This window comes from Tribolium castaneum, unplaced genomic scaffold (genome assembly GCF_031307605.1).
Source record: "Tribolium castaneum strain GA2 unplaced genomic scaffold, icTriCast1.1 ptg000079l, whole genome shotgun sequence".
Classification (NCBI taxonomy): Eukaryota; Metazoa; Arthropoda; class Insecta; order Coleoptera; family Tenebrionidae; genus Tribolium; species Tribolium castaneum.
In genome coordinates, this window is record NW_026986676.1 from 20,001 (window position 1) to 30,000 (window position 10,000).

At 41.4% G+C, this 10,000-nt stretch overlaps 3 non-coding genes across 3 annotated transcripts in view; all 3 read right to left on the reverse strand.

Moving 5' to 3' along the window:
• Positions 1–2,020, reverse strand: part of LOC135267699 (large subunit ribosomal RNA) — a 4,028-nt gene extending 2,008 nt beyond the window's left edge. Inside the window, exon 1 of the ribosomal RNA XR_010336087.1 lies at positions 1–2,020. This exon is cut by the window's left edge and continues 2,008 nt beyond it. This is a non-coding gene — a ribosomal RNA (large subunit ribosomal RNA).
• A 476-nt stretch (positions 2,021–2,496) lies between these two features.
• Positions 2,497–2,653, reverse strand: LOC135267701 (5.8S ribosomal RNA). Its single transcript, XR_010336089.1, has one exon. It is a non-coding gene; the product is annotated as a 5.8S ribosomal RNA (ribosomal RNA).
• A 2,058-nt stretch (positions 2,654–4,711) lies between these two features.
• Positions 4,712–6,634, reverse strand: LOC135267703 (small subunit ribosomal RNA). Its single transcript, XR_010336091.1, has one exon. It is a non-coding gene; the product is annotated as a small subunit ribosomal RNA (ribosomal RNA).
• Positions 6,635–10,000: the final 3,366 nt, after the last annotated feature.

Here is a 10,000-nt window from a genome sequence, read left to right on the forward strand (position 1 = left end):
CGAACTCTCTTGCGAGGGCCCGAATTATTAACGGTTCCGCTGCCGGGTTCCGGAATAGGAACCGGATTCCCTTTCGCCCAATGGGTGTGTGCTCGCTTCGTACGTTTACGTTCGAATTAAAAACGAACCAACGACATATCTACACCACATCAACATCGGCTTTCGCCTAGGGCTTAGGATCGACTGACTCGTGTGCAACGGCTGTTCACACGAAACCCTTCTCCACGTCAGTCCTCCAGGGCCTCGCTGGAGTATTTGCTACTACCACCAAGATCTGCACCGACGGCGGCTCCAGACGGCCTCACGGCCAGTCCTTCTGCGCTCACCGCCGCGACCCTCCTACTCGTCAGGGCTTCATGGCCGGTTAATTAAATAACCGACCGCACATGCCGCTGACGGCCGAGTATAAGCACGACGCTTCAGCGCCATCCATTTTCAGGGCTAGTAACTTCGGCAGGTGAGTTGTTACACACTCCTTGGCGGATTCCGACTTCCATGGCCACCGTCCTGATGTCTTAAGTTACCAACGCCTTTCATGGTATCCCATAAGCGTCGATTTAGGCGCTTTAACTCGGCGTTTGGTTCATCCCACAGCGCCAGTTCTGCTTACCAAAAATGGCCCACTTGGCACTCTGATTCGAGTCTCGCGGCTTCATATAAAGTTCGAGCAAGCCGGAGATCTCACCCATTTAAAGTTTGAGAATAGGTTGAGGCCGTTTCGACCCCAATGCCTCTAATCATTCGCTTTACCGGATGAAACTCGTAAGCGACGAGCGCCAGCTATCCTGAGGGAAACTTCGGAGGGAACCAGCTACTAGATGGTTCGATTAGTCTTTCGCCCCTATACCCAGTTCCGACGATCGATTTGCACGTCAGAATCGCTACGGACCTCCATCAGGGTTTCCCCTGACTTCGTCCTGACCAGGCATAGTTCACCATCTTTCGGGTCCCAGCGTGTACGCTCTTGGTGCGCCTCTTCTCGCAATGAGAATGAGACGCCCCGGGAGTGCGGGGCGACAGCCGTAACGGCCGCCCATCTTCCCTTAGTCCGTGCAAGACGAACTTTCACTTTCATTGCGCCTTTAGGTTTAGTCATGTCCCAATGACTCGCGCACATGCTAGACTCCTTGGTCCGTGTTTCAAGACGGGTCCTGAAAGTACCCAAAGCTATAGCGTCGCAGATCGGCGTTTCAACCGAGTCTGTCCGAGAACTCATTGGCGAACAGCCATTCGTAGACAGAACCGACACCAGGTGCGATTACCGTCATAAACGAACGCGCTTGCCAATGGTCGGACGCTAACTGTGTAGCGGCCCGGCGCCATATGCATACCTTCGAGCGAGTCGACCGGGAAACACCGCGGGTTCGTCCGAAACGGCGAACCGTTCGAACGGGCTCCACCGCGGGCCTTAGATCGACACCCAAAGGATCGCGACGTCCTACTGGGGGAGAAGTGCACGCGTTCGACTTCGGTTCGCATAAACAAAAGGCGCGAACGACGCGTACGCCGTTCGTCGCACGATCATTTAGCGCCGCTATCGAGTCACGCTGAATCTCCCCTTTCGACCTTTCGGGTTTCTCAGGTTTACCCCTGAACGGTTTCACGTACTATTGAACTCTCTCTTCAAAGTTCTTTTCAACTTTCCCTCACGGTACTTGTTCGCTATCGGTCTCGTGGTCATATTTAGCCTTAGATGGAGTTTACCACCCACTTAGGGCTGCACTCTCAAGCAACCCGACTCTGAGGAGAGATCCTCCCGTTATCGGCAACGGTCACTACGGGCCTGGCACCCTCTATGGGCTGTGGCCCCGTTCAAGATGGACTTGGACGCGTCGCACAATCTCGGGATGACGGATCCTCCCTAACACCACATTTCCCGGCGTCCGGTTTCGGCCGCGGGATTCAGTGCTGGGCTTTTTCCTGTTCGCTCGCCGCTACTAAGGAAATCCTAGTTAGTTTCTTTTCCTCCGCTTAATAATATGCTTAAATTCAGCGGGTAGTCTCACCTGCTCTGAGGTCGCAAATATAAATTTGCCTTTATTTTGTCAGACGATAATTACACGTATTCCGTTTATATGGCTGCCTCCAAACAATTTCAAACATCGATCTGACGTCGTTGCGAGAATGTTGTTGTTGTTAATTATAGTGCATAAAATATGCATATAAACAACTTTAACGTCTCGGACACGACGATCGCTTCGTTCGAAATTTAAGCGTTGTGGCTGCTTTTTAATATCGGACGTGCTACGTCTAAACCAACTTGTACCAACAAACTAATAAGAATGTCAGCCGCTATTGCGTTTTAGGATGCCGCGTTATTTTTTATATTGTTTTTATTGTTGTCTACGTTGCATAATATTTTATTATGACAACCGACAATCAATTAACAATTATAGTAACGCGTCATATTTGCACCCAACACGCTCCGACGTAATTGTCTACACAACATTGTGCGCTGTGTTTAAGACAAAAACCGAGCAGTCTTTGAAATTGACACGACCCTCAGCCAGGAGTGGTCCGGGAACAGTATATCCGAGGACCGCAATGTGCGTTCGAAATGTCGATGTTCATGTGTCCTGCAGTTCACAAGTTGACGCGCAATTAGCTGCGTTCTTCATCGACCCACGAGCCAAGTGATCCACCGTTCAGGGTAATCTTTTCAAACAAATTTAAAATATTATTACATAACGCACCGTTCCACATCGAAATCGTTTCATCATCACACAACAACAAAAATAACTACTTAAGGTTATTACAATTGTGATGTATATGTGAGAAACGGACCAATCGAAAGAAACGTTCGGCGTTATATTTTATAATATTTTATTTAATTAAAGTGGCATTTGTTTCTACTTATCGAAAAGAGTATGCAGTTATAGTTTAAGTTTACATAAAGAATAACCCGATGATATTAACGTTTTATAAATACGTATATATATCTATTAGGTTTTTTTTCTCTATCAACTTTGTCTATAAAACTCTGCTCCTTTTGCGATAAGCATTATGTATATTTATTAAATAGAAAATATGTCGAAAAACCAGACGTTTTCTTCAAACAAACGCCACAGCTACAAACTTAATCACAACAATATTTACCAAACAATACAATTGTAGGGTGTTTTGTGTGATACGTCGTTTGGTGGGCATTCTAAGAACGTCCGTCGACATAAAAACGAATCAAAAGAAAAGCACAGGCAGTGCAAAACGTTCCTTCGTCAGTCGGGCGTATATCATTTAAAACCCACAGAATCTAAAAAAGTTAATAAACTTTTTTATTTAGATTCCTACGGTTCGTCGCGTCGTTAAAGTAAATTATTACTTCGACGCATGCGGAACCCAGGTACCCGAAAACCGTAAGCCTAAGCGTTTTTTTCCAAACATCACTCACTATCGATAAAGTAAATTGATTTTATGTATTTATAAATGTGCGTTTGTATGTATAGTAGTATAGTAGTAGTATATTTTGTTATTGGTTGTTTCGAGCTTTTTATTGTTATAAAACGTTTTTGTAGTCTTGTACATAAAGTACAGACGAATAGACAGCCCCTTTTATTTATTAATAAACTCCAACCATTTACAAATTAAATTACAACTACAACATCTCTTTTACACATTAATTATACACCATCTTTATTTTCTTTTTTCCGAAGCGAATACGATGAAGAAAATACGCAAAGACTGGCTTACAAAACCGTAAGCCTAAGCGTTTATTTTTCAAACATCACTCACCATCGGTAAAGTAAAATGATGGTATGTATAAATGTGTATTTGTATGTACAGTAGCGTAATAATTTTGTTGTTGGTTGTTTCGAGTTTATTTATTATTATGGTTTGTATGTATAAAGTTTTAGTCTTGTACATAAAGTACAGACGAATAGACAGCCCCTTTTATTTATTAATAAACTCCAACCATTTACAAATTAAATTACAACTACAACATCTCTTTTACACATTAATTATACACCATCTTTATTTTCTTTTTTCCGAAGCGAATACGATGAAGAAAATACGCAAAGACTGGCTTACAAAACCGTAAGCCTAAGCGTTTATTTTTCAAACATCACTCACCATCGGTTAAGTAAAATGATGGTATGTATAAATGTGTATTTGTATGTACAGTAGCGTATTAATTTTGTTGTTGGTTGTTTCGAGTTTATTTATTATTATGGTTTGTATGTATAAAGTTTTAGTCGTGTACATAAAGTACGATCGTATTGGCAGACACCATTATTATTCATTCATTCATTCTTGTTTGTTATTATAAATAACTCCAACCATATACAAATACTACAACAACAACAACAACATCTCTTGCACATTAATTATACACCACCACTGTGTATTAGTACTTTTTTTCGAAGCGAATACGATGATGGAAATACGCTAAGACCGGCACTGCGAAAGCAATAATAAAACGTTAGCACATAACCATCTTTCGACAATATTGATTCGTGTTAATGTTCGAAAAAATTCTTTGAAAACGTCGTTTACGGCACGTTTACAATCGATTTATAAAATAAATCGAAAAACGTAACAACAGATCCGCTTAATGCAAGACGACCCGTTGTTGCTTTTCCGTTCGACGCATAATAAAGAATTTTGTATGAGAATTGATCATCATACGAATAGTGTATGTATGTGTGTTTTTTGTTGATCAGCACAGACAAAATGTGTGTGTATGTGTGACAACTAAACAACAACATTTACACGTTAATGATCCTTCCGCAGGTTCACCTACGGAAACCTTGTTACGACTTTTACTTCCTCTAAATGATCAAGTTTGGTCATCTTCCCAGCAACATCGGCAACGTCGAAACGCCACCGCGCACCGGTCCGAAGACCTCACTAAATCATTCAATCGGTAGTAGCGACGGGCGGTGTGTACAAAGGGCAGGGACGTAATCAACGCGAGCTTATGACTCGCGCTTACTGGGAATTCCTCGTTCATGGGGAACAATTGCAAGCCCCAATCCCTAGCACGAAGGAGGTTCAGCGGGTTACCCGGACCGCTCGGTCAGGGAGGACACGCTGATTCCTTCAGTGTAGCGCGCGTGCGGCCCAGAACATCTAAGGGCATCACAGACCTGTTATTGCTCAATCTCGTGCGGCTAGAAGCCGCCTGTCCCTCTAAGAAGAATTGTTTGTACGCCGACAGTAAAAACCGCACATAGAGACCGGGCGAACCCGGCTCCAGCCGGCATTTGGGATGTCGAAATACGCCTATTTAGCAGGCTAGAGTCTCGTTCGTTATCGGAATTAACCAGACAAATCGCTCCACCAACTAAGAACGGCCATGCACCACCACCCACCGAATCAAGAAAGAGCTCTCAATCTGTCAATCCTTCCGGTGTCCGGGCCTGGTGAGGTTTCCCGTGTTGAGTCAAATTAAGCCGCAGGCTCCACTCCTGGTGGTGCCCTTCCGTCAATTCCTTTAAGTTTCAGCTTTGCAACCATACTTCCCCCGGAACCCAAAAGCTTTGGTTTCCCGGAAGCTGCCCGCCGAGTCATCGGAGGAACGTCGGCGGATCGCTAGCTGGCATCGTTTATGGTTAGAACTAGGGCGGTATCTGATCGCCTTCGAACCTCTAACTTTCGTTCTTGATCAATGAAAGCGTTTTTGGCAAATGCTTTCGCTTCTGTCCGTCTTGCGACGATCCAAGAATTTCACCTCTAACGTCGCAATACGAATGCCCCCATCCGTTCCTATTAATCATTACCTCGGGGTTCCGAAAACCAACAAAATAGAACCGAGGTCCTATTCCATTATTCCATGCACACAGTATTCAGGCGAAGTTTTAGCCTGCTTTAAGCACTCTAATTTGTTCAAAGTAAACGTGCCGGCCCACCTCGACACTCAATGAAGAGCACCGCGGCGGGATTGAGTTGGGCCGCCCTCTCGAGCTAAGCCCACCGGCAGGACGTCCCGCGAAACGCCAGTTAACACCGCGAACGATGAACCGGCGGCGCGGGACACAAATTCGACTACGAGCTTTTTAACCGCAACAACTTTAATATACGCTATTGGAGCTGGAATTACCGCGGCTGCTGGCACCAGACTTGCCCTCCAATTGATCCTCGTTAAAGGGTTTAGAGTGTACTCATTCCGATTACGGGGCCTCGGATGAGTCCCGTATCGTTATTTTTCGTCACTACCTCCCCGTGCCGGGAGTGGGTAATTTGCGCGCCTGCTGCCTTCCTTGGATGTGGTAGCCGTTTCTCAGGCTCCCTCTCCGGAATCGAACCCTGATTCCCCGTTACCCGTTACAACCATGGTAGGCGCAGAACCTACCATCGACAGTTGATAAGGCAGACATTTGAAAGATGCGTCGCCGGTGCGAGACCGTGCGATCAGCGTAAAGTTATTCAGATTCACCAAGTTGTACGATGACGGCGAAACCGCCACCGATTGGTTTTGATCTAATAAAAGCGCTCCTTCCGTCTCCGGTCGGAGCTCTGTTTGCATGTATTAGCTCTAGAATTACCACAGTTATCCAAGTAAATGTGGGTACGATCTAAGGAACCATAACTGATTTAATGAGCCTTTCGCGGTTTCACCTTAATTTGGCTTGTACTGAGACATGCATGGCTTAATCTTTGAGACAAGCATATGACTACTGGCAGGATCAACCAGGGAACTGTGTTTTTGTGTTTTTTGAGACAGACGAGAGAATAAAATACTCATCATCATCGTTTATAAAGATGAAGAATATGCGCGTTTGTGCGAAACAATCTAACATATAAGAAAGTAACGCCACGCTGTTTCTTCTTTTCTTCGTACGATATAGAGATAAATGTATCGTCATCATCGTCGTCGTAGTCGTTAAACACCACAACACATATATCGGTCAATAAAGGCATAATAATAATATTTATAATATTATTTTTTACCTTTGCCGATTTAAAAGTTCAAACATTCTCTTCACTCTTCGCAAGATTGAATGCGACGTGAATTTATGAAATTCTTTCGAATCCATAAACGTTACGAATATTATATAAATATTCTCGCTCGGATATTAGAGAGTTGACGCATTTATTATTTTTGTTTGTTTAAATCACAAACATTTGTTAGTTCAACAAAGTTTGATTGCATAAGGACCGCCAACGTAAGAGAATACGTTTTGCCGCATCCGCAATCTCGCTGTGGGGAACTGGGCGAGCCACAAAATCACAAAATAAAGCAATCTCGCAAGCAAAGCCCTATTCGAATTCGATAGCGGAAATGTGCGATAAACGTCGATAAATTGGAAGCAAATGCAGAACGTATACATAATCGGTCGTTTTGTCGTCGTCATTTATGATAAACTTCGACTAAACCGTTACACCGTTCATATCGCCTCACTCAACGCATCGACACACACCACTACCATATGTATACCAGCGCGACACCGATCGAGGCAGCCGCTCGGTATTGGATGTGCGCACCGCTCCACTGACATAGCTCCACAGGCGACGTCTACCGAAGCGCACAGCTCTATAACTATAAGGCATACACACAAAAGGGAGAAAATATTTTAAATATTGATAATATTAAAAAGTCATATTTTATATTTAAACCATTATAAAATTTAATTATAAAAACGTTTGTTTTAAAAAAAATAATTAATTAATAAAAACAAAATTATTTTAAGCGCCGTACTTCGTAAACGTCGTACTTCGTTCGTCGTATGTGCAAAGTCAAATGAATGCTGTAGTTAGTCGCAGTTGGAACGTCTGAATGTCGTACAACGTAACAATAATTTTGAGTGCCCTAATGTGTAGACGTCGTACTTCGCGAACGTCGCACTTCGTAAACGACGTACTTCGTGAACGTCGCACTTCGTAAACGACGTACTTCGTGAACGTCGCACTTCGTAAACGACGTACTTCGTAAACGTCGCACTTCGTAAACGACGTACTTCGTGAACGTCGTACTTCGTAAAGGTTATGCAATATTAATACACATTTGCTGTATTGCAAGTTGCATTTTAATAAATATTATGCATTTTTATGTTTTAATTTAATATCTAGGCCAAAATACTATGTTTATTTAATTGTTAAATGTGTACGTTTATTTATAGATACGTAATTTACATAAAAATTTGTTTTTTTTTTTATTATATGCAAACTACAAATAAAACATTTAATATTTTTAAACGTCGTACTTCGTGTAAGTTATGCAATATTGATACAAATTTAGTGTATTGCGGGTCGCAATAATATTAATTTATATTTGAACGTAGTACTTCGTGAAGGTTATGCAACATCAGTACACATTAAGTGTATTGCAGGTTGCATTATTATTAATTTATGTTTTCTCACTTTTTACCTTCATATAAAAAAAAATTTAATATTTTTGGACGTCGTACTTCGTAACAGTTATGCAATATTGATGCACATCTGTTGTGCTGCGGGTTGCATTTTATAAATTTAATGTATTCTTATGATTTACTTTAATGTCTAGGCAAAAAAACACTTTTGATTAGTTGCTGAATGTTTACATTTATTTACAGATACGTAATTTGCAAAAAAATTTGCTGTTTTTTTATTATATACAACACAAATAAAATTCTTTAATATTCTTGAACGTCGTACTTCGTGTAGGTTATGCAATATTGATACAAATTTAGTGTATTGCGGGTCACAATAATATTAATTTATATTTAAACGTAGTACTTCGTGAAGGTTATGCAAGATCAGTACATATTAAGTGTATTGCAGGTTGCATTATTATTAATTTATGTTTTCTCACTTTTAACCTCAATATAAAAAAAAATTAATATTTTTGGACGTCGTACTTCGTAAAGGTTATGCAATATTAATGCACATCTAGTGTGCTGCGGGTTGCATTTTATAAATTTAATGTATTTTTATGTTTTACTTTAATATCTAGGCAAAAAAAACAATTTTGATTAGTTGCTAAATGTTTACATTTATTTACAGATACGTAATTTGCAAAAAAATTTGCTGTTTTTTCATTATATACAACACAAATAAAATTATTATATTATTTATTGTTTACGTTTTACTTCATCACTTTGTGAACGTCGTACTTCGTTTGTACTATGAACGCTGCATTTCGTCGCAGTCGGCAGCACGTGCGAATAAACGTCGTACAAGAAAATCACGATTTTGAGTGCCGTACTTTGCAAACGTCGTACTTCGTCTATACTATGTACAAAGTCAAGTGAACGCTAAACCTCGTCGCAGTCGACAGCGCGTGCAAATAAACGTCGTACAAGAAAATCACGATTTTGAGTGCCGTACTTCGCAAACGTCGTACTTCGTCTGTACTATGTACAAAGTCAATTGAACGCTGTACTCCGTCGCAGTCGGCAGGACGTGCAAATAAACGTCGTACATGAAAATCACGATTTTGAGTGCCGTACTTCGCAAACGTCGTACTTCGTCTGTACTATGTACAAAGTCAATTGAACGCTGTACTCCGTCGCAGTCGGCAGGACGTGCAAATAAACGTCGTACATGAAAATCACGATTTTGAGTGCCGTACTTCGCAAACGTCGTACTTCGTCTGTACTATGTACAAAGTCAAATGAACGCTGCATTTCGTCGCAGTCAGAAACAAAGCAAACGTCGTGCAATGAAACAATAATTTTGAGTGCTGCATTTGTGAGCGCCGTACTTCGTTTGTTACTTTATGGTCACATGAACGTCGTATTTCATCACACAGAGCACCATACTTAATGCACTTAAATGAACGTTGTACTTCGTACAAGTTAGGCAATATTAATACACATTTGGTGTATTGCGGGTTGCATTATTAATTTACAAAAATAGCTATGATTTTATATACAACTTAAAATAATTCATAATATTTAAACGTCGTACTTCGTAACAGTAATACAATATTTAAACAAATGTAGTACTTCTTGAATATAGGCAATTTTCATACACGTTTACTGTGAAACCAGTTGCGTTACAATTAAAGTATACGTAGTACTTCGTGGTTTTAGGCAACTTTAGCGCGCGTTTTGTGTAATGTTGGTTGCATACCTTTAAACAA